Here is a 25220-nt window from a genome sequence, read left to right as displayed (position 1 = left end):
TTTCTTTCTTTTCTTTCTTTTCTTTCCTTTCTTTCTTTCTCCCTCTCTCTCTCCCTTCCCTTCCTCCCTTCCCCACTTTTTCTTCCTTTGTCTTTCTTTTATCTTTATCCTCCTAGGACAGGCCAGTCCTCAATTTTAGGTAAAGACCAACCTGGCAAGTGTAGCCAAGACAATTTTAAGGAAGAACAACAAAAAAAGGCGTAAGTTATAAAACCTTATTATCAAGAGAAAGTATTTAAGACCATGTGATATTGGTACATGGAGAAACGCACTTATATGGTCACTTGATTTATGACAATGATTAATCTTTAATACAAAAAAGAAGTGATGAACTTTTCAAATGGTGTTGGATCAAGTAAATAATCCTATTTCTTTAAATTAGTTTTTATCTGGCATTTTACAAAAAAAATAATTCCTAATGGATTATATATCTATGTATGTCAAAGATAAAACAGTAAAACTCTGGATGTAAATATGAGCATTTACATGACATGAGAAGAGTCAAAGATTCTTTTAATCAAGGACAATAAGGAATTATACATAAAATATTGATAACTTGAGTTCATTTAAATTAGAATATCTGTTCATTAAAAGGCACCAAAATGAGAGTGAAATTCAAGCCAGAGCAGGAAGAGATTTTTGCAACGTATTCCCATATAGAACATATGAAGAATTTTTTTAATTCAGTAAAATAAATGACAGGCCAAAAGAAAAATAAAGCAAATTGCTTGAATAGGCACCTCATAAAAGCCATAATCTTTATTATCAACAAACTTATAAGGCATTCAATTTCATTACTAATCATGGAAATAAAAATTAAAATCACATTTAAATGTCACTTTCCCTTTAGAATGCCTATTTATGAAAATATCAAGTATTGGTTAAGACAAACAACTGAAACCTGCATTTTAGTATTTTGGCTATCAATGAGAGCATAATTTATTTTTTTTCTATTTTATTTTTTTAAATACTTTTTTTCCCATAATATTTTATTGTCAAATTGTTTTCCATACAACACCCAGTGTTCTTCCCCTTAAGTGCCCTCCACCATCACCACCACCTCTTTTTTTGATCATTTTGGGAAACTCAGTTTACAAAGGTGAACATACATTACCTCATGACGATTTTTTTAGTGTTTATTTATTTATTTACTTTGAGAGAGAGCATGAGCGGGAGGGGGGCGGTGGGGGGGGGACGGGTAGACAGATAGAGAGAGAGAGACAGAGAGAATCCCAAACAGACTCTGCAATGTCAGCATAAAGCCCCTTGTGGGGCTCAGTCTCATGAACATGAGATCATGACCTAAGCCAAAATCAAGAGTTGGAGGCTTAACTGAGTGAGCTGCCCAGGCCACCTATCCTATGAATATTTTGTACATGTGTGTACATATTGTACACCAAACATAAATGTGTGCATAGTATGCCAATAAAGGGCATATTTAGCAGCATTATCCTTGCCCAAAAAATTGGAAAAAATCCAAATACTCAACTATAGAATGATAAAAATTGATATTATCATATGGTACAATACTAAACAATATAAGAAAGAACAAAGTGTACTGGACACAACATGGATAAGTCTTGCAAATATAACACTGAATATAAGAAGCCAAACATACCAAAAAATAAATAACATAAGTGTGACTTCAAATAAGACAATACTAATTTCTTAGACACAAATGACAGAACCCAAGATAGCAGTAATTAACTTCACAAGGTGATATCACTGGAAGTTCTGGTAATATTCTAATTCTTGAATCTGGTGCTAGTTATTTAAAAATTCACCAAATTGCTGGGGCACCTGGGTGGCACAGTCAGTTAAGTATCTGTCTCTTGGTTTCAGCTCAGGTCAAGATAGCACCTGAGTTTCATGAGTTCAAGTCCTACATTGGGCTCTGCACTGGCAGTTAGAGCCTGCTTAGGATTCTCTCTCTCCCTCCCTCCCTCCCTCTCTCTCTCTCTCTCTCTCTCTCTCTCTCTCTCTCTCACTCTTGCTCTCTCTCTCTCTCCTCCTTACTCTCTGCCCCTCCCCTGCTCATGTTGTCTCTGTATCTGTTTCTCTCAAAATAAATATATAGATTAAAATAAATAAATAAATAAAAATTTGTCAAATTATAAAAGGTAGGGCCTCTACTCTCTTCATTAGTTACCCATTAATTTCCTAGATCTGCTATAACAACTACGAATTGGGAAGCTTAAAACAATAGGAAGCTATTTTTTCACAGTTCATAAAGCTACAATTCCAAAATCACAGTGTTGGCAAGATTAGCTCCTCTTGGAGTCACTACAGGAGAATCTGCTCCATGCCTTGCTCCTGGCTTTTGACAGGTGTTAGCAATATTTGGCATTTCTTGGTTTTTAGATTCCTTACCCCAATTTTTGGCTCTATCCTCACATGGCCTTTTATTCCTATGTCTCTCTGAGTCCATTGCTGTCTCTTATAAGTAAACTCATTGGACTTAGAGCCCACCTTAATTCCAGTGCAAACTCATCTTGATCCTTATCTAAATTACACTAGCAAAGACCCTATTTCCAAAAAAATGTCACGATCTGATGTATTGGGCTTTTATAAATTTGGGGGAGACAGTATTCAACCTGTTGCAGTTACACTTCAATAAATTGCTTTTAAGAATATAGTATCAAAATAATATTTAATATTAGGTTAATCAAGAGTATAACACCCATGGGGGTGGATTAGTTTTAAGCTAAATTTTATGGGACAATAGAATTATATTTTGAATCCCTTTTTATCATCCATAAGAATCATATAAATAAGCATATTTTTTTTATTTCTAACAAAAATGTTTCTACCATATTGGAGAATATAAGTATTTTCCATCATCTGTGCTACATGTTGCTTATTTTCCCTTGATTTTGATACAATAGATTTATAATTTTAAATTTGACAAAATGGAAAAAGAATACTGATATTATAGATACTGATTAAATTTATTATTAAAAATATTTTTAATTTATTTTTGAGAGAGAGAGAGAGAGAGACAGCATGACCAGGGGAGGGTCAGAGAGAGAGGGAGACACAAAATCCGAAGCAGGCTCCAGGCTCTGAGCACTAGCTCTCAGCACAGAGCCTGACACGGGGCTCGAACCCACAAACTATGAGATCATAACCTGATCTGAAGCTGGATGCTCAACTGACTGAGCCACCCAGGCGCCCCAAATCTGATTAACTTTAAATAACTACACTTATAAGTTTAAAATCACTCATCATAGAATGAATATACTGATACTATACTGTTAGTAACTATATCTTAGTATGCTACAAAACTGAGTTTGATCTTTTTTTCTTCTTTTTTAAAAAAAATGTTATTTATATTTGAGAGAGAAAGAGAGACAGTGTGAGGAGGGGGAGGGTCAGAGAGAGAGAGAGGGAGACACAGAATTTGAAGACTGGCCGCAGGCTCACACAGAGCCCGATGCAGGGCTTGAACCCACGAACCACAAGTTCATCACCTGAGCCAAAGTCAGACACTTAACCGACTGTGCCACCCAGGTGCCCCTGAGTTTGATCTTCAAAGTTGAAATGTGAAAAACAAAATACTTTATTTCTTACATTGGCACACAATTTAAGAACCATCCCAAACATACATCAGATTATATATACTATCCACATAAATATATAATTATAGCCATCTTACTTATAAAAACTGTTTCTTTTAATTCTAGAGACAAATTTTAGATTTAGTCCTCACTTTTTCACAAAAGTGAAATCCCTTTATAATTTTTCATGTAATATGTTCATCATGATTTTCTATGTAGTATATTGGAATAAAGAATTTTGTCTCTATTTAATCCAAATAGCATTTAAATTAATCTCAATTTCCAAATTAAGAAAGAAGTGTTTTAGCATTGCTTATTTACATGCACACCAAAATACCTTATCTTGGTTTTATGATGTTGTTTGTAAACTCTGGAGATATCAATGCTAATTTTATCTTTATTACATCTTGGATGATCTGTTCTGAGGCTTGTATTGCTGACATACAATGTTCAGATTTTATTTTTCCTTAGTGGAGCCTGTTGTTTTAGACCTGCTATCACTAAAGCTTGTTACTGTTTATCCTGTTCATGCAGCTGCAAGGTTCAATCCCTGTCCATCATCTTCTCTATTGCCCAATGTCTATAATTTGTTTTTGTTTTTGTTTATTGGCATAAGGTCTTTTTCTCCTTCGGGAATGTCATAGCTGGTCTAACAGTGTGAACCATTTAAAGATATTCTTTCATTTTCAAAATATAGTTTAGCCTTTATATAGAGAAAGAGAGAGAGAGAGCAAAAGTAATGGTGTTTTTCAATGATAATATATTTAAAACAGGAAATTAATTAGAGAAAGCTATTGGAAAACAAATTTAGTCATTCTAGAGTTATAGCATCAGGACACCCACACATAGAAGATATTTTTAAAGAACAACCACCAAACAACCCCTAAGACATTGGCCTTTCAAATCACCTGGGAGAGAAACTATTGAACATCAGAACTGTCTCAGAAAAAGCTACACCACCAGTCATGTGAAGACCAGTGAATGAAGTTATGAAATATGACAGGAAACTTTAACATCCCAAAATGTATGGATTAATAAAAATTATTTGGGGTGCCTGGGTGGCTCAGTTGGTTAAGAGTCTGACGTCAGCTCAGGTCATGATCTCACAGTCCGTGGGTTCGAGCCCCGGGTCAGGCTCTGTGCTGACAGCTAGCTCAGAGCCTGGAGCCTGTCTTTAGATTCTGTGTCTCCCTCTCTCTCTGACTCTCCCCTGCTCATGCCGTCTCTCTCTCTCTCTCTCAAAAATAAATTAAAAAAAAAAACAAAAAATTTAAAAAAATATTTGAAAACAGCATACTTCAGCTAGAGAACAATCTTCTATACCACTTGCATACACAATAAGTGATAAAAGAGTTGTAAGGTGTGTGGCAGATGTATAGGTGTCCCATTCCCATCCTCTTGGTACTTGCCGTTCCACTCATTCAGAAGTCTTCCTACCACAAACTCCTGCAACTCTTTACCTGATGACTTTCCCACAAGCATTTAGTTAAGAAGCAAGCTAAAAAAGCTAGGCAAGATGCCCAGAAAGCAACCATCATCCACTGACATATAAGAAGAGATGTAAGAAAGTAATTATATAAGAAAATAATTATGACATCTTCTTGTCTCATGAGTGGGGCAACACGTATGTATCCTCTAACTCACAGTTACCCCAGGTCTGAATTCTAGCAGCATCAGTATCAACTAGGGACTATTGAGAAATTCTAGGCACCCATCTAAGACGTACTATGTCAAAATCTCTGGGGAAAAGCCTCAGAATCCGCTCTCCGCTTTAACTAGATCTTCAGTTGGCCGTATGTCTGCTAAATTTCAGAAGCATTATTTTACATCAGGAGTCAGAATTTTTTTTTTCCATAAAGGGTCCTGTATTAGTTTCTTAGGCTGCCTCAGCAAATGATCACAAATCTGAGTGGCTTAAAACAACACAATTTTATTATCTTACAGTTCTGAAGGTCAGAAGCTCAACATCAGTCTCACTGGGCTAAAGTCAAGGTGTTAGTAGGGCTAGTTCCATCTGGATGCCCTACAGGAGAATCTGTCTCCTTGTCTTTGCTAGCCTCTAGAGGCTAGGTATTTCCTTCAAGTGTAGTCCCTTTCTCTATTTTCAAAACCAGAAGAGTAGTGACATTATATTTCCTTCATTGACAACTTATTTTGTTATGTCACCTTCATTTGTTTGACTTTCCTGCATTCCTCTTATAAGGACACTTGTGATAATATTGGGTACACAGGATAATCAGGATAATTTCAAGATCCTTAACCATATCTGTAGAGTCCCTTTGCCAAGTGAGAAAACATATTAATAATTCCTGGGGATTAGAACACAGACATCTTTAGAAAGGGTATTCAGCCTATCAAAGGCCAGCCTATCAAAGGAACATATTAGTAATTCCTGGGGATTAGGACATAGAGTTCTTTAGAAAGGGTATGCAGCCTATCAAAGACCAAAGTAAACATTTTTCAATGTTTGTTTATTTATTTTGTGAGAGAGTAAGCATGTGAGCAGGGGAGGTGTAGAGACAGAGAGGGAGAAAGAGAATCCACATTGACAGCATGGAGCCCAATGCAGGGCTCCATCTCATATACTGTGAGATAGTTGCTTAACCAACTGAGCCACCCAGGTGCCTCCCAGTCAGTAAATATATTAGGCCTTCTCTGCCAAGAGGCAAAATTGAGGATATTATGTAGGCACTTCTATAATGAGAGAGAAATCTCCTGCCTTGCCTCATTTTCCTAGGATGTGTCATCCCAGGAAGTGAACCTATTTCAGTTCAGCTAGAAACAACTGGTTTAAGAGGGGTTCCTTGTAGTGAGAAATGTTGGCTACTTCCTCATCAGTTTAATTGATCTACCCCAGGAATCCCTGCTTTCCCCTTCTCTCCTCCCAAAGAGTTTTGTAAACTCTATATAGGCAGCTGGACAGAGATGAGGTGGTTATTATGAGTTCCTGACACCCAAACTGAGATCCCAGTGCTGGATGTCCTGAAGTTGTCAACAGAGGGAGTCCCCAATGTGAAGGTGGCAACTGGCACTGGCCCATGAAGTATTGTACAGCGACTGGCTGAGGTGACAGGTGCTGGGAACATAGAGAGGGCATCTGGACTTGGTCTCTGTGGCTTATACAGTCCTAGACTGCTGCAGTGGTAATCCTGACGGCAGGGGGTGCAAAAACAGATGATGGGGCAGATTTGACCATGGGCTAAAATTTGCTAATTTCTATTATATACCATCTTCCAGAAGTTACCATTGGAATCGAGCTCCAGTTACCTATAGCAATGACCTCCTCATTTCTGTATACTCTATTTACTTCCTTCCCTTACCAGACTCACTTTCTCCACCCCCACTGATGTTTCCTGAAATAACTTCCCAAATAAACTATTGTAGTTAATTCCTTCTTGTAGGAACACTATTCAGATAACACAACTAAAGCATGATGTGACCAGAAATGATAATAATGATTTTTAAAGTTATTTCTCTTTGTCAACTATGTACCAACTATAAACTTGATTTCTCATGTAATGTCAGGTTTTTAGTAGATAGAAAAATATGCACTTTTTTCAAATGCATATATTTTACCTACTTTTCTTTTCCAGTTTGTTTATCTGTTTTTTTCATGGTACTGTGTATTGATGAGGAAGTATAACAATATTAATAAGACAAAATCCATGGCGGATCTCTGAGAAGCAAACAAAAAGGGGAGAAATTATCTAGAAATTCCAGAAAATTAATGAGGAGTAAAAGACCAATCTGCATTGCAATTTGTTGCTTGACCTCTAACACTTGAAAATCATTCTAGAAGAATAAAGAGCTAACCGTGTTTTTCCCACCCGGCAAGATATTTTCTAAGTCTACTAGTAGCCAGTGTTCTACTGAAAGCCTGAAAGACATTTATCCAGTATAAAATCAAAATGTAAGTTGGAAGTCAGAAAACAAAAATTTGCTTTCAATCAGATGAAAGGAGGGATCATTTTAAAACTACCTTCATTTTTATAAAAAAGATATTTTTTCCTGTCTTGGGCAAAATAATAACAAGATGGAAGAGATGGAATATTTAGAAAATAACATATTTCAGGTATGATTTAATCTGTTTTGGTTAGAAATAAAATCTAATTTTATCTAAATAAAATCTATTTTTAATCCAATGTCAAAGGACACTATATATTTTTTTCCAAACTACATAGCTAAATGCAACAAGAACCCACATTTTACAGTTTTTAACTAATCAGGCTAACAGTTTTCACAACATATCTTCTTCTAATATCGTAATTAGAAAGAAACATTTCATGTAGTGCGATTGTCACCAGCAAGATTCCAATTTTACTATAATAGCATTAGTGAGTAACAGGGCATGGAAATGAGCTGTACAAACTGGCAGCATAAGGAAAAGATTTTATATCCACACTCTATTTAGAATGTGATCGCTACCATCTCAGTGTCTTTGTGATTGCTCAATTTCTCAGGTAAAAATAAATTTAACATGTTTAAACAATTAACAGTTAAAATGAAAAATCCAAGTCTAAGTAAAGTCAGAGTTTGTGGCAAGGACACAATTCATGTTTCCTTTACCTGTACCCTCCTCCATATACACATAACTAAAATCAAGTAAGAACTATTATTTCAATTAACAGTAAATTTTATATAAACTAACATATGCTCATCCATTTTAAGCTATTCTTTTGTTTCAGATTTTCAGTATACTTTGTTACATGCAGGTGTAGATACAGATCAAGACTAGATAAGGTATTTGCAATATAGCGATTTAAACAGGTATAAGCAAAGATAGTGATGGAGTAAATATATTTATTAATTCTAATAACTTTTGGACATACGACAAGGAGGTAATTTGCAAACTAGGAAACACTGTCATTATCTTTCCAACATATACATACTGAGAGGTAATTTTAATAACATATTCATTAATATATTTGAGTATCTATAAATTAAATGAAATGTTATTTCTATAGATTAAACCATAAAAAAATGAAGTGTATTAAAATTTGGTCCGGTATTAACTAAAGATAAACATATCTGTGTATTTCAGTAGAGCAGGAAGTATTAAATTTCAAAAAATTTGCAGGCCCATGAGACATTTCCATTTTTAAAAGGGATCACAAGAAATACTACTCTATGAATTTTATACCCATGCAACCCTTATATTTTAAAATGAAACAAATAATGTGTCTTGTTCCAAAAGCATGATTGACTTAATATGTTGAAATTTCTTACAGCTTCTCCATGACTAATTAGCAGATGTATAATGCATGTGTCTTCCTATAATATGTGATACACTTTTGATGAACATTCACTGTATTTGTTGTTTCCTTAATAACTCTTATAATTAGCTAACAGAAAGATGTCTACACAGTTGGTACAGACTGACAAGTTTTTATTTATTTATTTATTCAAATTTTATTTAAATTCTAATTAGTTAACAAACGATGCAATATTGGTTTCAGGAGTAGAATTCAGTGGTTCATCACTGACATACATCACCCAGTGCTCATCAAAACAGTGCACTCCTTATCTATCATCCATCTAGTCCACTGTCCACTCATCTCCCTCCATCAACCCTCAGGAGTGGACAGTGGACTAGATGGATGATAGATATCCATCTGTTTCCTTCTCTCCTTTTTCTCTCTCATCTGTTTTGTTTCTTAAAGTCTACATATGAGTGAAATTACACGGTACTTGTCTTTCTCTCACTTATTTCACTTAGCATAATACACTCAAGCTCTAGCTACATCATGGCAAATGGCAAGATTTCATCCTTTTTTATGGTTGAGTAATATTCCGTTGCACATATATACCACCTCTTCTTTATCTATTCATCAGTTGATGGACACTGGGTTGCTTCCATAGTTTGGCTATTGTAGATAATGCTGATATAAACATCAGAGTGTCTGTATGCCTTCAAATTAGTATTTTTGTGTTCTTTGGATAAATATCCAGTAGCGTAATTGCTGGATAGTAGGGTAGTTCTGGTTTTAACTTTTTGAGGAACTCTTTTCCATAGTGGCTGCACCAGTTTTCATTTCCACCAACAGTACAAGAAGGTTCCTTTTTCTCTACAGCCATGCTAACACCTGGTGTTTCTTGTGTTGTTGATTTTAACCATTCTGCAGGTATGAGGTGGTATCTCATCATGGTTTTGATTTGTATTTCCTTTGTAATAAGTGATGTTGGGCATCTTTTCATGTCAGACTAACAAATTTTTAGACCTCACTTCTTAACACAATGTCTATTAACATTCAGCTTTTCTGGCATTTTGCATATAAGATTTATATTAGAGATATCATAGCTAAACTATGTCTTATATTAAAAAATAATTTTTATCTTTATATTTATTGTATAAATGGAATATGGAATTGCAAATGTCTCTATTTTTACTATTTTTATGCTAGTTTTATTTTTGAGACGTAATTAACTACAATAAAGTCTAAGTATTCAGAGTGTATGACTGGTAAGCTGTAATAATGTATACATTTGTGAAATAATGAAAATAGGATATTGAACCCATCTCCATAACCTGCAAAAGTTTGTGCCTTCCCTTGGTAATCAGACTTTCCAAGCAACCCACTCCCAACCTTTACCAGTAACAAATGATCTGATTTCTGTCATCTCTGATTAGTTTGAATTTTCTGTGATTTTATATAAATTCAGTCTTATAGTACATACTCTTTTGTGTGTGTGTGTTATTTCATACAGCATAATTATTTTAAAGTACATTCATGTTGTTGCATGTATCAATAATTATTTTCTCCTCCCTTCTTCTCCCCATCCTATCCTTTTTCCTTCCTCCCTTCCTTCCTTAGCTAAGTATTACTCCATTGTAAATATACTGCTTTTTTTTTTTCTCTCTTGGGTAAGATATCTTAATTCAATCGTATGGTGGTGTATGTTAACCATTCAAGGTTTAAATGTTACTATTTGTTTCTATTTTCCATGTGTTCTTTGTTGCCCTTTTTCCCCTTTCAGCCTTAATTTGTATTAATATTAAATTTATATTTATGATTCTATATATCACCTTTTATGACCAATTACCTATAAATACCTTTTTGGTTATTTTAGTGGTTGAAGGTTGACAATATCTACCTATAACTTTTCAACACTTCACATCATATTAAGCCACTTAATGTATAGTGTCAGACACTTATAACAGCATACGTTCATTTCTCTTGTCTGGGACATTCTATTGTTGTTATTATACATTTATTTCCTCATATGTTATAAGCTTCACACCACATTGGTATTACTTTTGTTTTAACATTAAGTTATCATTTCTCCCAGTTAAAAAAAAAATTATGTCTTTATTATTTTGAGAGAGACAGAGAGTAAGTGGGGGAGGGGCAAAGAGAGAGGGAGACACAGAATCTGAAGCAGGCTCCAGGCTCTGAGCTGCCAGCACAGAGCCCAATGCAGGGCTCAAACCCACGGACCGTGAGATCATGACCTGAGCTGAAGTCGGATGCTGAACAGATTGAGCCACCTAGGCGCCCCCTCCCAGTTTTAAAAATTGAGGTAAAATGCACATGATATAAAATTTACCATCTTACCATTTTTAAGTGTACATCAATGGTACATTCATATAGTGCAACCACCACCACCATCCATCTCCAGAACTCTTCATATTGCAGAACTGAAACTTTAGACCCACTAAACAATAACCCCCATTACCCTTTACTCCTAGCTCTTAGCAACCACTATCCTACTTGCTATGTTTTTATGATTTTGACTATTCTAAATATATACAAGTGGAATTATAGAGGATTTGCCCTTTTGTCACTGATTTATTTCACTTAGCATAATGTCCACAAAGTTCACTCATGATGTAGTATATGCCAGGATTCCCTTATTTTTTAAGGCTGCATAACATTCCACTGTACATACAGAACACATTTTAGTTATTTCTTCATCCATCAACACACTTGGTTTGCCTCCACATTTTTGCTATTGTGAATAACACCGCTATCAACATGGTTGAACAAATATAATTTTGAAACCCTGCTTTCAACTATTTTGAGTATATCCCTAGAAGCTGTGTTGTTGATTTATATGGTAATTCTATTTATAATTTTTTAAGAAACACTGCACTGTTTTATACAATAGCTATGCAACTTTGCATTCTGATCAACAGTGCACAAGGGTTCCAATCTCTTAGAAAACATCTCCTATGCACTTGAAAAGAATGTGTACTCTGTTATTGTTGAGTAGAGTACCCTGTAGATGTTTGTTATATGCAATCGGTTTAGTTGTGTGGTTCAAGTTCTCTGTGTCCTTACTTCTCTTCTATCTGATTGTTCTATTCATTATTGAAAGTGGACTATTAAAGCATCAAACTATTATTATGTAACTGTCTATTTCACTAAGATTCCTACCACGGTTTGCTTCATATACTTTGATTGTTATTAGGTGTATAATGTTTATATATGTTATATCTTGCTGTACTAAACCTTTTATTAATATAATGTCCTTAGACTCTTTTTTATTGAAAGTCTATTTTGTCTGGTACTACTACCGCCGCACCTGTTCTCTTTTGATTACTATTTGTATGGGATATGTTTTTCCATCTCTTCACTTTCAACCTGTTTGTGTCTTGGATCTGAGGTGAGTCTCTTACAGACAGCAAATAATTTTGTTTTAACCCATTTGGCCAATCTCTATGTTTTAATTGGGAAATTTAATCAATTTACATTTAAAGTAATTATTGATAAAGAAAGACATGTCATTTTGCTATTTGGTTTCTATATGCCTTGTAGCTTTTTTGTCCCTTGTTTCCTGCATTACTATCTTCTTTTGTGTTTAGTTGATTATTTGTAGTGGAACATTTAAATTCCTTCTAACCCCCTTTTGTTCATATTCTAGTATGTATTGTAAATCTATTTTATTTGTGGTTACTATGGGGATTACATTTAAAATTATATATAAAATCTAACATGCTAATTTGAAGTTATCTTCAATACTAACTTCAATAATATATGAAAGCTCTATTCCTTTATAGCTCTATACCTATCCCTTTCAGTTGTTGTCACAAAATTACATCTTTATATGTTGTGTATCCAAAACCGTAGGCTGGTATACTTTTTAATTCATCAGTCTTCTAAATTATGTAGAAAGTAAAATATGGAGTTACAAACCAAACTTCCAATGATACTAGTTTTCAGACTAATAGCTGCATTAAAAAAAAAAACCTTCCAATGATACTAGTTTTCAGACTAATACTTGTACTTTTGTTTCTTAATTCATGTAGAAAATAGAAAATAAAGTTACCAATTATTGCTACAAAAATAATAACTTTTTTAATTGCCCATATACTTACCTTTACTGGGATCAGTATTTCTTCATACATATTTTAGTTACTGTCTAGTGTCCTTTCATTTCAACCTAAAAGTCTCTCTTTAGCATTTCTTTTTTGAAAGATTTTTTTAGGTTTATTTATTTATTCTTGAGAGAGAAAGAGAGAGAGAGCGAGCAAGAGCATGTATGCAAGTGGGGGAGGGGCAGAGAAAGAAGGAGAGAGAAACAAGCCCAAGCAGGCTCCACTCTGTCAGTGTTGAGCCCGATGCAGGGCTCAAACTCACAATCTGTGAGATCATGACCAGAGCCAAAACCAAGAGTCAGTGTTTAACCAACTGAGCCACTTAGGCATCTCTATTTAGCATTTCTTGAAGAGCAGGTGTAGTTTTAACAAATTCCCTCAGATTTTTATATGACAAATTAAAATATTACTTTTCTTTCTTAACTTTTGAAGTAAAGTTTTGCTGGATATATTATTCTCGGTTGATACTCTTTTTTTCTTTTAGAACCTGTAATATATCAGCTCACCCTCTTATGGACTCTAAAGTTTCTGATGAGAAATCTGCATATAATCTTAATGAAGATCCTTTGTATATGAGAAGTCACTTCTCTCATGCTACTGACAAGATTCTCTCATTGGGTTTGGCTTTTGACAGCCTAGTTACAATGTGTCTTGATGTGGGTCTTTGAATTCATCTTGCATAGATTTGGCTCCTGTACTGGCTTAAATTGTGTTCCCCCAAATGCATGTCTCCTGGAAGCCATGCAGGTGACCTTATTTGAAAGTGTCTTTATAGATATAATCAAGTTAAGATGAAGACATAGTGGATTAAGGTTGGCCTTATATCCAATATGACAGACCCTTATAAAAGGATATTTAGACATAGGCCCCAAGGACAGCACAATGTGAAGACAAAGGCAGAGAATGAGGTGATATATCTACAAGTCAAGTGATTTCAAGGATGGTTGGCAACCACCAAAAACTAGGAGAGAAGCATGGAACAGTTTCTCCCTCAGAACTTCCAAGATAAACCAATCTTGTCAATACTTTAATTTTGGAGTTCTAAAATTCTGAACTATGAGAAAATAAATTTTTGTTTCTTTTAATTTTTAAAATGTTTATTTATTTTTGAGAAAGAGAGAGATTGGCAGGGCAGAGGGGGGTGGTGACACAGAATCTGAAGTAGGCTCCAGGCTCTGAGCTGATAGCACAGAACCCAACATGGGGTTCGAACCTGTGAGCAGCAAGATCATGACCTGAAGTTGAACACTTAACTGACTGAATCACTTAGGCACCACAAATTTCTGTTGTTTTAAGGCACCTAATTTGTAGTAATTTGTTACAGTGGTTCCAGGAAACTAATAAAACTTAACCTCCTTATGTACATAAGCTTACAGCTGTAGCTGGAGCTTCAGTTGTAGATCCATTAGAATATATGTATTTTGCAAATGAGAATAGTAAGTTAATGGAATCCTCTACTTCCTAGTAATGGTGAAGGTTTAGGTAATGTGAGATTATATACCGTTATGGAGTTTGAAAAGTATATAGTTTTAGGTCTATATGGACATAATACACTTCGGGTCCTTAAAGCCTTAAAAGGGCTTTTCATTGCCCTTTTAAGATGTGTCTAAGGATTATTATGCAAACAGAAGGATTTTCTAGACAGTGGACCCAAGGCTAAAGAGGAAAAGATCTGGGCATTATTTCTAAGGAGAAAACAGGCCTAATCAAGATTTCTTTTCCCAATACTGAGTTTCCTCCTTAGGTTTTTCATAAGATTTCAGAATTTCTATGAGCCATTTGACTGCTATATGCTTCTCACTATTCCCCTTTCCTGAAAGAATTACTTATTATAGCTATCTAAACGTGTTAACCATTGCATTTTGGTGTATAGTGAAGAAGTCATTTCATTTTTTATTATATTTTTGTTGTTACTGTCATTATTTTAGATAATAGGTTCCAGAAATATGAACCATATCCAGATTTGAAGTAAGGATTGTGAGACTTCAAGCAGGATATAATGAATGGATAGGACTTTTTGCGTAACTACTTTTAAAAGTACATGTGTGATCAATAGGGCAGGCCATGGTATATTTTACTATTATCTGCAATTATTTCTTATCAAAAGATACTATATTCTCTCCTAATCCATGGCCCCACCCACAGTGGGAAAATACACTCATATTACATAAATTTGGGGCATGACTATGAGATGAAATTTGGCAATTTGAACATGAGCAGATACGACTTATAACACCCTTGAGCAGCAAAAATAACTAAGTTTATATCAGCAGTTTTACTTTTTCCTTTGGCCAATAGCAGAGATGCCCCAGATAGAAATTGTTTCTTTAGCCACAGTCCAAAATTAATGACACATGGAACACGCATATAGCTCCTGACTAAAGGTAAATATACTTAAAATTACTAAAAAATAATGATTTATGCCACTGAGGTTTAGGGGCTGTTTGTAATCAAAGCAAATCTGTCTAAATACAGCCATTAAAACTAAAAATGTAGTAATAGTTACAAAACCTATTTTAATACCTACAGATGATTAAATGGGTGGATCAAAACCTTGTAAATTTCTTCATCTTTCACAGCATATAATATATATTGTTGTAACTGGAACATTATGTTAAAGTGGAACATGTGAATACATGTTATTGTAATTGAAACATTATATTTAAAGTGAAAAATATGACCACTATGTTTTTTTTCTTAATCCTCTTTCTTATCTGTAGCTTTAAATGACACTTAATTCAGCAAATATGTGCCCACTGCCATGGGACTTTGTGGCAACTCATATCACAATTTAGAGTCTCTTTCCACATTCATGAATAAGGTTATCTTTGTTTTTTTTTTAATTTTTTAAATGTTTTATTTATTTTTGATACAGAGAGAGACAGAGCATGAGAGGGGGAGGCGCAGAGAGAGAAGGAGACACAGAACCGGAAACAGGCTCCAGGCTCTGAGCTAGCTGTCAGCACAGAGCCTGATGCGGGGCTCGAACCCACGAACGTGAGATCTGACCTGAGCCGAAGCTGGAGGCTTAACCGACTGAGCCACCCAGGTGCCCCATAAGGTTATCTTTGTGATGTGTTCTGGGAAATAAAATGTTAGGGAAATGATAGTGCATTAGTTCTGCATTTAGGTCTCAACTGGTATTGAATACATCTGCCTATATTTTGGGATTTATCCTATTACTGTGAGAGTAAGCCAAAGACAGCTTACTGGAAGATGAGAAACAGAGGGGTGCTATAGTCACTTTTCACTGATTTGGAGGAGACAATTGTGTGTATCTTTTCCCAATTTCACATTCAGTTATATCACATCATCACACAGGTAGACTGAAATTATCAAGGCTGAGCAATGATCTGCCTTTGTGAATCACAATATTTTCTCAATTTTATCCCTTTATACTAGAGTCTTAATTCTGTAAGTTTTTCAACATTTGAAGCTACTGAGGTTCTGAAATCTCTTGTTTATCTTTTATTCCTACTTGAAAACTGGCCACTTTTTTTTTGAGCTCATCTCTCTCTTTTAAGTACATTTCTTAAAGAGATTACGTCATACTGAACACACTACCAGTATTTGTTTCCAATATTTAGATCTAAACATTTGTTAGTTATCCAATCTTTCTTGTAAATTATTTCAAACAACAATTTTATCAAATGTTTCATCAATGCAAGATTTAACTTCTGATAAAAATAAAGTTATTTTTTTACAATCTGCTGTATTTATAAGCCAATGCCACACATTTTATTTTTTAAGGCAGCAATCTACTTTTGATACCAGGAACTGGGGTTCATCTCCATATTATACTCCCTCAAGAATGTAATTTGGTGGAGATTTTACTGTCTGCAGAGACATAGGTTGCTGTGGGATACGGCAAATAATGTTCTGCTTCTTAGAGATCTCTACTGTAAAATGATACATGACTTCATATAATATCTGGTGTGGCAATGATTTATACGAACATTTTACCAGGAAGAGGAAAACCCAAAATCTGACAACGATATTAATGATTACCATGGTAGTTATTAAAAGAAGAATTAATAGAATATCACATATACCAGACAGAAAGAATGACATGATTAAAGAAAGAAAGACACGGCAGCTATTGTTTGTTTGGGGTACATTAATATAATCACATGCAGAGTGTAAGATTGAGTATGAAAATAGAGCCAGCAGTTGGATGTCTGCCACAGAGAGAGTGTTCATGGCCAGTTATCCTTAGCAAGAGTGGCAGGGATAAAGAAGAGAAAACTACCTATATGAGTAACACCATGTCCTATTCTGTTTTGGCACAGAAGGAAACCCAGAATAGCAAGAAGAGAAAAAGGAAAAGAAGTGCAGCCACAGTTTCACTCTTGGAATAGCTATCTGGCTAGCTTTTTGGGAAAGAAAGAGGTTAAGCATTAAAATGAATATGAGACTTACAGAAAAATAAACTCAAAATGGATAAAAGACCTAAAGGTGAGACAGAAAACCATCAAAACCCTCTTTGGCCTCAGTCACAACAACTTCTTACTCGACATATCTCTGAAGGCAAGGGAAATAAAAGCAAACTGAACTCCTGGGACCTCATCAAGATAAAAAGATTCTGCACTGCAATGGAAACAATCAACAAAATCAAAAGGCAATCGACAGGATTGGAGAAGATATTTGCAAATAACATATTGGATAAATGGTTAGTATCCAAAATCTATAAAGAATTTACCAAACTCAACACCCAAAAAACAAATAATCCACTGAAGAAATGGGCAGAAGACATGAAGACATTTTTCCAAAGAAGACATCTAAATAGTCAACAGACACATGAAAAGATGCTCAACATCACTCATCATCAGGGAAATACAAATCAAAACCACATTGAGATGCCACCTCACACCAGTCAGAGGGGCTAAAATTAACAACTCAGAAAGCAACAGATGCTGGTGAGGATGTGAAGAAATGGGCACCCTCTTGCACTGTTGGTGGGAATGTAAACTGGTGCAGCCACTCTGGAAAACAATGTGGAGGATCCTCAAAAAACTAAAAATAGAATTACACTATGAGGCCATTAAGGCACACTAGGAATTTATCCAAAGGATAAGGAGTGCTGATTCATAGGGCCACTTGTACCCCAATGTTTATAGCAGCACTTTCAAAAATAGACAAATCATGGAAAAAGCCCAAATGTCCATCAACTGATGAATTGATAAAGAAGATGTGGTTTATATATACACAATAGAATACTACTTGGCAATAAGAAAGAAATGCATCCTGTCATATATATTATATACACACACATATACTGTATGATAACTAAGTTAATAATAAATTATATTAAAATAAAGTCACATTGTATTTACTATATGTAAAAAAACATGAATATCAGACTGAAGCTTTAAAGTTGGCAAAATTTTTGTTTATAATTGAAATGACCATAAAGTTGAAAAGGTACAGCTACTATTATGGAATCGAAAGGGAGATTATTAAACATCTCTGAAAGCAGTGTTTGGATATAAACAAAGTAGGTACAGTCATTTCTTATTATTGGTGGACAGTTATGTTCTAGAAAGTCATCACACATGCTGAAATAGCAAATACAGAACCACTGTTCCTGGGAAAATGCAAGGTCATATTCCAAAGAACTGACCACAACACCTTTACTAACTGATCAGTATACAACTCTATTTTATGTGTTTCTGTTTAAAGACACCTCCTTTAATATAAATTGTTGATTAATCGGCTTTGAATGAATGGGACTGTAACTCTTGCCTGAATGCAGCTTATCTTTGGAAGACGCATCATAGGCTTGTGCACTTAGAGACACTAGACAGCGCTTCAGCATAATATTGGAGACTATTCTAAGAAGCCAAATTAACATCAAAAGCACAAATATATTTTTAAAAATACAAAAAACAAAAAAACAAACTATGGCACCAAATAGATTGAGGGATGTGCCAGAAGCATGGTTGGTTTGAAACTATTCCATTTGTAGGTGAGAAAGCTTGAGTGTACTTTGACTCTAGGTTTTATAACATAATGCAAAAGTCCAGGAATCTAAAAAGTGTTGCAAGAAAAGAGCAAACAAGATATTTGTGTGGTTGGAGTAGGGAGTTCTAGTTTGGAGTTCAAAAAGCACTTTGAATAAAACAATTTTGAATACATAATAAATGCATACATATAAATATATTTATAATTGTAAGAAATTATAAAAGAGTAGGAACATCAAAAAGGAGCTATCTCTTTTACTCAAATCCTCCTACTATTCAGAACTCCTCATTGGATGATAAATATTGTTATGCAGAGGGAAGGAATCTAGAAGGACATGGCATTTGAGAGGGGCTTTAACAGGTCATCTGCATTTGGAGAGATGAAGATGGATTATCAGTGCATTTATAGAGACATTATGAGAAAATCTTGATTGAAAGAAATCATGGGGAGAAACTGCGAGGAAGCTTGAAATAAGAAGAAAATTGCCAATTATAGATTTAGTGAGAATTTCTAAGTTACATGATCATAATACAATTCTCTTTTGAATCATGAGTTAAATATGCCAAGGAGTAGAAATTATATCAGTTGATCTCAGAAGTGTATTCTTAATTTCCCTTCACTGTTAAAATTGTTCCTTAATATCCAATGAAAATCTCCACCTATTAATTTTATCCCAGTGATTTATTTTAGTAGGAAAGAGATTATAGAAGACTACAAGAAAACCAAATCAAACAGTAAAAAGAAATTAATAAAATACAACATTGTTTGAATTTAACAGTTATTTCTGATAGTTTCAAAAGCCTTTGGGGTTTTAAACAAACTCAACTGAAATAGTTCTACAGTCCCATGAAGTAGGGGCAGGCATTATAATCTCTATATTACAGTTGGGAAACTTGAGGCACAAAGCCATTTAAGTGATATGTCCAAGGTCACTGAGCAAGTTCACTGGTGAGGCCAAAAATAGAATCCCAATTCTTCAGCTAGTTCTTTGTTCAGAAGACCATATTGGTTCTTTTATTACCCTAAGGATAAAATTTAGCTTTATATCAGAGAATTTTTTTCCTTACATACCAACAGAAAAAAATCAACATTTAAAAAGATCATTGAATTGATATTAAATCAAATCATATTTCATGCTTGAGATTCTCAAGTTACTCTTAGAAAAGTATTTTCTTGTTGTTTAAGAGGGAAATATCCCCACATAGTTTTTCGCTGTTATCATCTCAATTCATAAAACTTTTCTCCCTCCCCTAAATATTTAATGGCTCTATTTAACTATGAATATGTTCTGGTTTCTGCACAAGAAAATGCAAGCCATAGTAATTGGCTTTGCCTTCAGACAGCTGAGTCAGCAAGAAATCAGGCAGCCAATAGAAACCTTTTTATTTTCTATCAGTTTTTTAGAGTTTCAAGCCATTGAAATATATTGAAAAAATCTGGGAGGGACTAAACCATGCAAATTAACCTTACATCTGCTTTATACAACTCTTGAACCTCCAGATTTGTAATTCCTTATCTGTGGCTGCTCAAACAATTTTCTGGTTCATAATGCTGTCGGTGCCATGGTAGGAAAGGAAAGTGGATTATAGTCTCCAGTACATATTTGTCTAAAAGTGCTTCTATTTTTCCAGTCATGAAAAGAATCTTTTTCTCCCCTTGTGGGAATCCATGAGAGCTAGAAATTCTACTTTTTGAGCTTCATATCTGCAAATACGGATTTTTTGAAAAATGATTTTATAAAGTACAAAGTTGTTAAATATTTTAAAAGAAATATATGTTCACATACACTAAAAATCCATATAGATACATTTATTTCTCTTTATGTATGTGCATGCATATGCATAACTCACACGTATGCATATGTATATAATATAATATAATATAATATATATCATTTCAGAATTATATGCAATTATAATAACAGTAGCATTTATTAAGTAATCACCTTGTACCAGGAACTCTGTGAAAGTTTTTTTATATGATATTTCATTTATCTTCATCACAATATTATGGAGTAACTATTATTATTTTTTTTACTTACTTAATGAGAAAACTGAGTCACTAAAAGCATAAGTCAATTGCCCAAAGTTATAGAGCTTTTATGTGGCAGAACAAAGTTATAAACACAGGTGGTTTTGATTCTTCTACATTGTGTGTGAATAGGAATTATTTGTGGACATGCAAGTAAAATAAAAATGTGAAGTCTAGAGGTATAGTCAAAACTGATTAAATTCATAAACTAAAATCCAGAGAAAAGAAATGTTTTCCATAGGTTGTACAGCCACTCATTTCCCAAACCTGGAGATGACTCAGGTAGCATGTCACTATTGCTCTCACAATTGGTATCATCAGATAATGTTATAAATTGCAAAATAAGTAGGAACTGTTTTTTATATAGATACCCATTTTTTTACCTAGTGATATTTTTCCAGCTGACATAATTTTTAAGATTAGGTAGATAAAATATTTTTCATTTGTTTAATTTTCTGTTAACGTCTACTAGACGGTTTGTTACGAAAAACAAAACAAAACAATCACACCAAGACAGTGTGTTACAACATATTTTAAATACAGGGATCTCTATAGTTTCTCATGGTGTTCAACAAGTTTCTCAACTCCCATCCACTATTCAAACTACTCTATAAATGTTAAGGAAATAGCTTGTGCTAGGACACTTAGATCTCTGAAATGCTACCTTCAATGGAACATCTTAGCATTTAGCTTGGGTTAATTTTGTTGTTGTTGGATTTCACACTCTTTATTCTTCATTTCCTTCTCTGAATCTGACTCCATCCTGTTCTGGTCCTACTTGCAACTTTTAAACTGTGCTCCCTCTCATTTCTGGGTGAGTTCTTTAACAAATGTTGACATTTCTTAATTTTCAGTCTATAAAATCCTACTATCCTTAGTGTATAATCATCCCATGGATGAGGGTTAATCACATTTCCTATAATAAGTATATCTGGGTATTTCTATATGTGAATTGTGCGCACGCACACAAACACACTAAAGAGAAGACAATGAGCTTCGGATTCCATTTTTCTACGGTAATTTCCAACTCAACCATCCAAAATTGAGGGTATAAAACACATAAAAATTATGGTCAGAGTTAATCCTTCAGGAATAACACACCTACACTGAGACCTGAAGCCTGAGAAAGATAGTTATATAACTGCATATGGCATAAATTTTTTAAAATTCTACTTTTAATAACTATCTTTAAGTGGTATCATGTTGATAAAATTTACAGCTAAAAGTTCACTAGAACAAGACAAAACAAAACAAAACAGAAAACCAGACTCAAAACCATCTCTGGTTGCCTTCAATTTCTGGACTGATCTCACTTTCCCATTTAAGACTTTGTTACAAGTTAAAGCTTTAGTTTCATACTCAACAGTAAGTTTTTGTCTCACCTTTTCCACCTGTAGCATAGATTAGTCTTATGTTGGCTATAGAAAGATGGAGTTAGGGAGAGACACTTACCGTCTGTCCATTCCATACTTCCCTTTCCTCCTGTTGTGTACTGAGGCCTAAGTAGGGAAAAAAATGGTTCAATATTTTCCTACTTCCTTATGCAGGATTGCAATATTTTCCATGCTTGGTTATAACTGTAATACTCCCTGTCTATAAACTCCAACACAACATGATGACAAAGTATTTGTGTGCAGCTCCCCTACGTATTTTTACATCTGTAGGTTCGGTCTCATCTCTTAACCAGCCTTTAGCTGATGACATTCAAACTATTGCTCTTCTGCTTTTGTCCCTTCATTCGCAAATCTGTAGGTGTAATGGCAAGACTATATCCCCCAACTGTATTTACCCTTCTATGGCTGGTGGGACCCTGTAGAGTTCTTCTCCTGTACAATTGGAGCTCACAGCTTACCTATACACACACATCCATGTATCCATACATCCATACATTTTCTCCCTCGCTCACTTTCCTTTTCTCTCCTTCCAATTCTCCTTTCTTCTGTTCATTTAGCACGGGAGTATATAAACAAGTCCTTGTCCTAAGAAGATGTATAAACAAAGAATGAAAGCTGTTTCCTTTTCTTGAAGTCTTTACCAATCTCTAGAAAGGAATCTCATATAGCCCCCTCCCATGTCTTCAAAGTAGGAAAACTTTTCATGAAAAGGAATCTCTGCAAACTGTCAACCGCAGGTTTATTTTCCAATATTCACTCCACAATAATGGGGGTGGTGGTGTATAGGGTTGACACATGTCCGTTCTCCAACTTGTACCTCTCGGTAATTCCAATTTCTGGTAATTCTCTGAATTTATAGAGTGCTAAGTACTTAAGACAATCTATTTTCAGCTTAAGCCATAATTCTAGAATAGAAGAAATTATCAACATTCTGTTACATTGGAGCAAAGAAATATAATTCGTGTAGAGGAAGTAGTAGTTGCAAAGGCCCTGAAGTACTACACTCTTTTTGGCATCTTACTAGACTCTGACTTCAGTTTTGCTATTTAAATACTGACAGCTTTTAAGCCCTACCTCTTCTGCCCCACAACTGGCTAAGCTGACAAGAAATTCTGGGTGTTCTCTCTTTTAGCAAGAGTAGGAAATTCAAATCTTGCAAGCCTGAGCCTATTCATAGGAACACTCACTCAATCTCATCCCTAACTGCAAGAAAAGCCAAACTAGTTTCTTCTCTCTGTTCTCTCCAGGGACCACTTTTGGACCTGCTTGGGAGATTTCCCTGTTTTTAAAGAAAGCTTCATTATGTGAGTAATAAACTTTATTACTCTTAAACCATATGTTCTCTCTCTCTCTCTCTCTCTGGTAAGAAATCTTTTTTTTTTAAAGGTGTAATTGCTATATAACATCATGTTATTTTCGGGTGTCCAACACTGTGGTTCAATATTTGTATGTATTGCATAGTGATCACAATACATGCTCCCAACTACACTCTTGGGAAGAAAGAGGATCTGTACCTGAAGCAAGCCAGGTAATAGTCCTTAAGATGAGCCCTTTGAGGATGTACATTGCAGAAACATAACCGGTCTGCTGGGAGTCGATTAGTTCCTGATGAAAACGGACACCTTGGAGTACTCCCGAACATGTGGGTGACGAAGTCCAATGGTGAGTCCATTTGTCAGAGTTGCTGTAGAGGCCAAGAATCTGCACGAGCAACACAGACTGATGGAGAGTTTGAAGCAGCCGCCAGCCAAGTTGCACCCCGGGGTGCAACACGTCATCAAGGAATGGGGTGGGGTGTGTATCACTGCAGGGGCTGGTGAGCTGCACCTGGGATCTGCCCGAAGGACCTGCAGGAGGACCATTTCATCAGGCAAGCGTCCCAGTGGTCTTGTACATGAAAACTGTCAGCCAGGAGCTGAACGTGCTCTGTCTGTGCAAGTCTCCCAACAGGCATGATGGGCTGTACATGAAGGCACAGCCCTTCCCTGAGGATATCTGATGCCAGAGGCATCCACATGCCACGAGCTCAGGCAGCGCATGCTACCTCACAAAAAGTACAAATACGTGGCTGAGACCCACAAGATCCGGCGTTTGGGGCCCAAAGGCACAGGCCCCCAAACCTCGCCGATATCATCAAGTGTGTGCAGTACTCCAACAAGACTGAGGCCCGCGTTGCGCCTGTCATCTAGAAAGCCGCCAAGGAGCGACTGCTGTGGGAGGAGAGCGACAGTGACGCGCGCTTTGGCGCATACGTCATCCAGCGCGCGTACGTCATCCAGCGCGCATACGTCATCCGGGGCGCGTACGTCATCCGGCGCGCATACGTCATCTGGCGCGCCTCCACGCTAGAGTGCTGAGCATCTGGTCCTGGCTTTGAAGCGTGAAGGCCGCGAATGTGGGGTCTAGGGCAGGTCGCTCGTGGCATCTACGATGTCCTGAACAGGAAGCAGGGCCTCAGCTTCGAGGAGTCCCAGGTGGCCGGTAGCCCTATGTTTGTTATGAAAGTCTACCTGCTTGTCCGTGAGGCCTTTGGTTATTTTTACTGACTGAGGACCTGGGGTTTAACGACGGCGACTGGCCAGGTGTTCCCCTCGTGCATGTGTGACCACTGGCAGATCCTGTCAATAGACCCCTTTTACAGCACCAGCCGCCCGAGCAAGGGAATGGCCTAAATCCATAAGTGCGAAGGCCTGAAGGAAGGCATCCTAATTCTGGACAACTTGCTGACAAATTGCAAGCAGGCCTCCAGGAAGTTCACCCTGCCCTGGGCGAGATTCAGTGTGGCTCTAGCATCTGACCAATGATGGACCACATCGAGCCCTTGGATTTTCCTTATGACGCCTTAAGACTGTTCAGAAACAGTTATGCTCCACGTGGCAGGTGTCTGGGGCCCGACGGTGCATTGCATTGGTCACCATTACATGCAATGTCCTTTTCATTTGATGCTGATTTCAAGATTTC

This window comes from Suricata suricatta, chromosome 5 (genome assembly GCF_006229205.1).
Source record: "Suricata suricatta isolate VVHF042 chromosome 5, meerkat_22Aug2017_6uvM2_HiC, whole genome shotgun sequence".
NCBI lineage: Eukaryota > Metazoa > Chordata > Mammalia > Carnivora > Herpestidae > Suricata > Suricata suricatta.
This window is presented reverse-complemented; position numbering follows the sequence as displayed.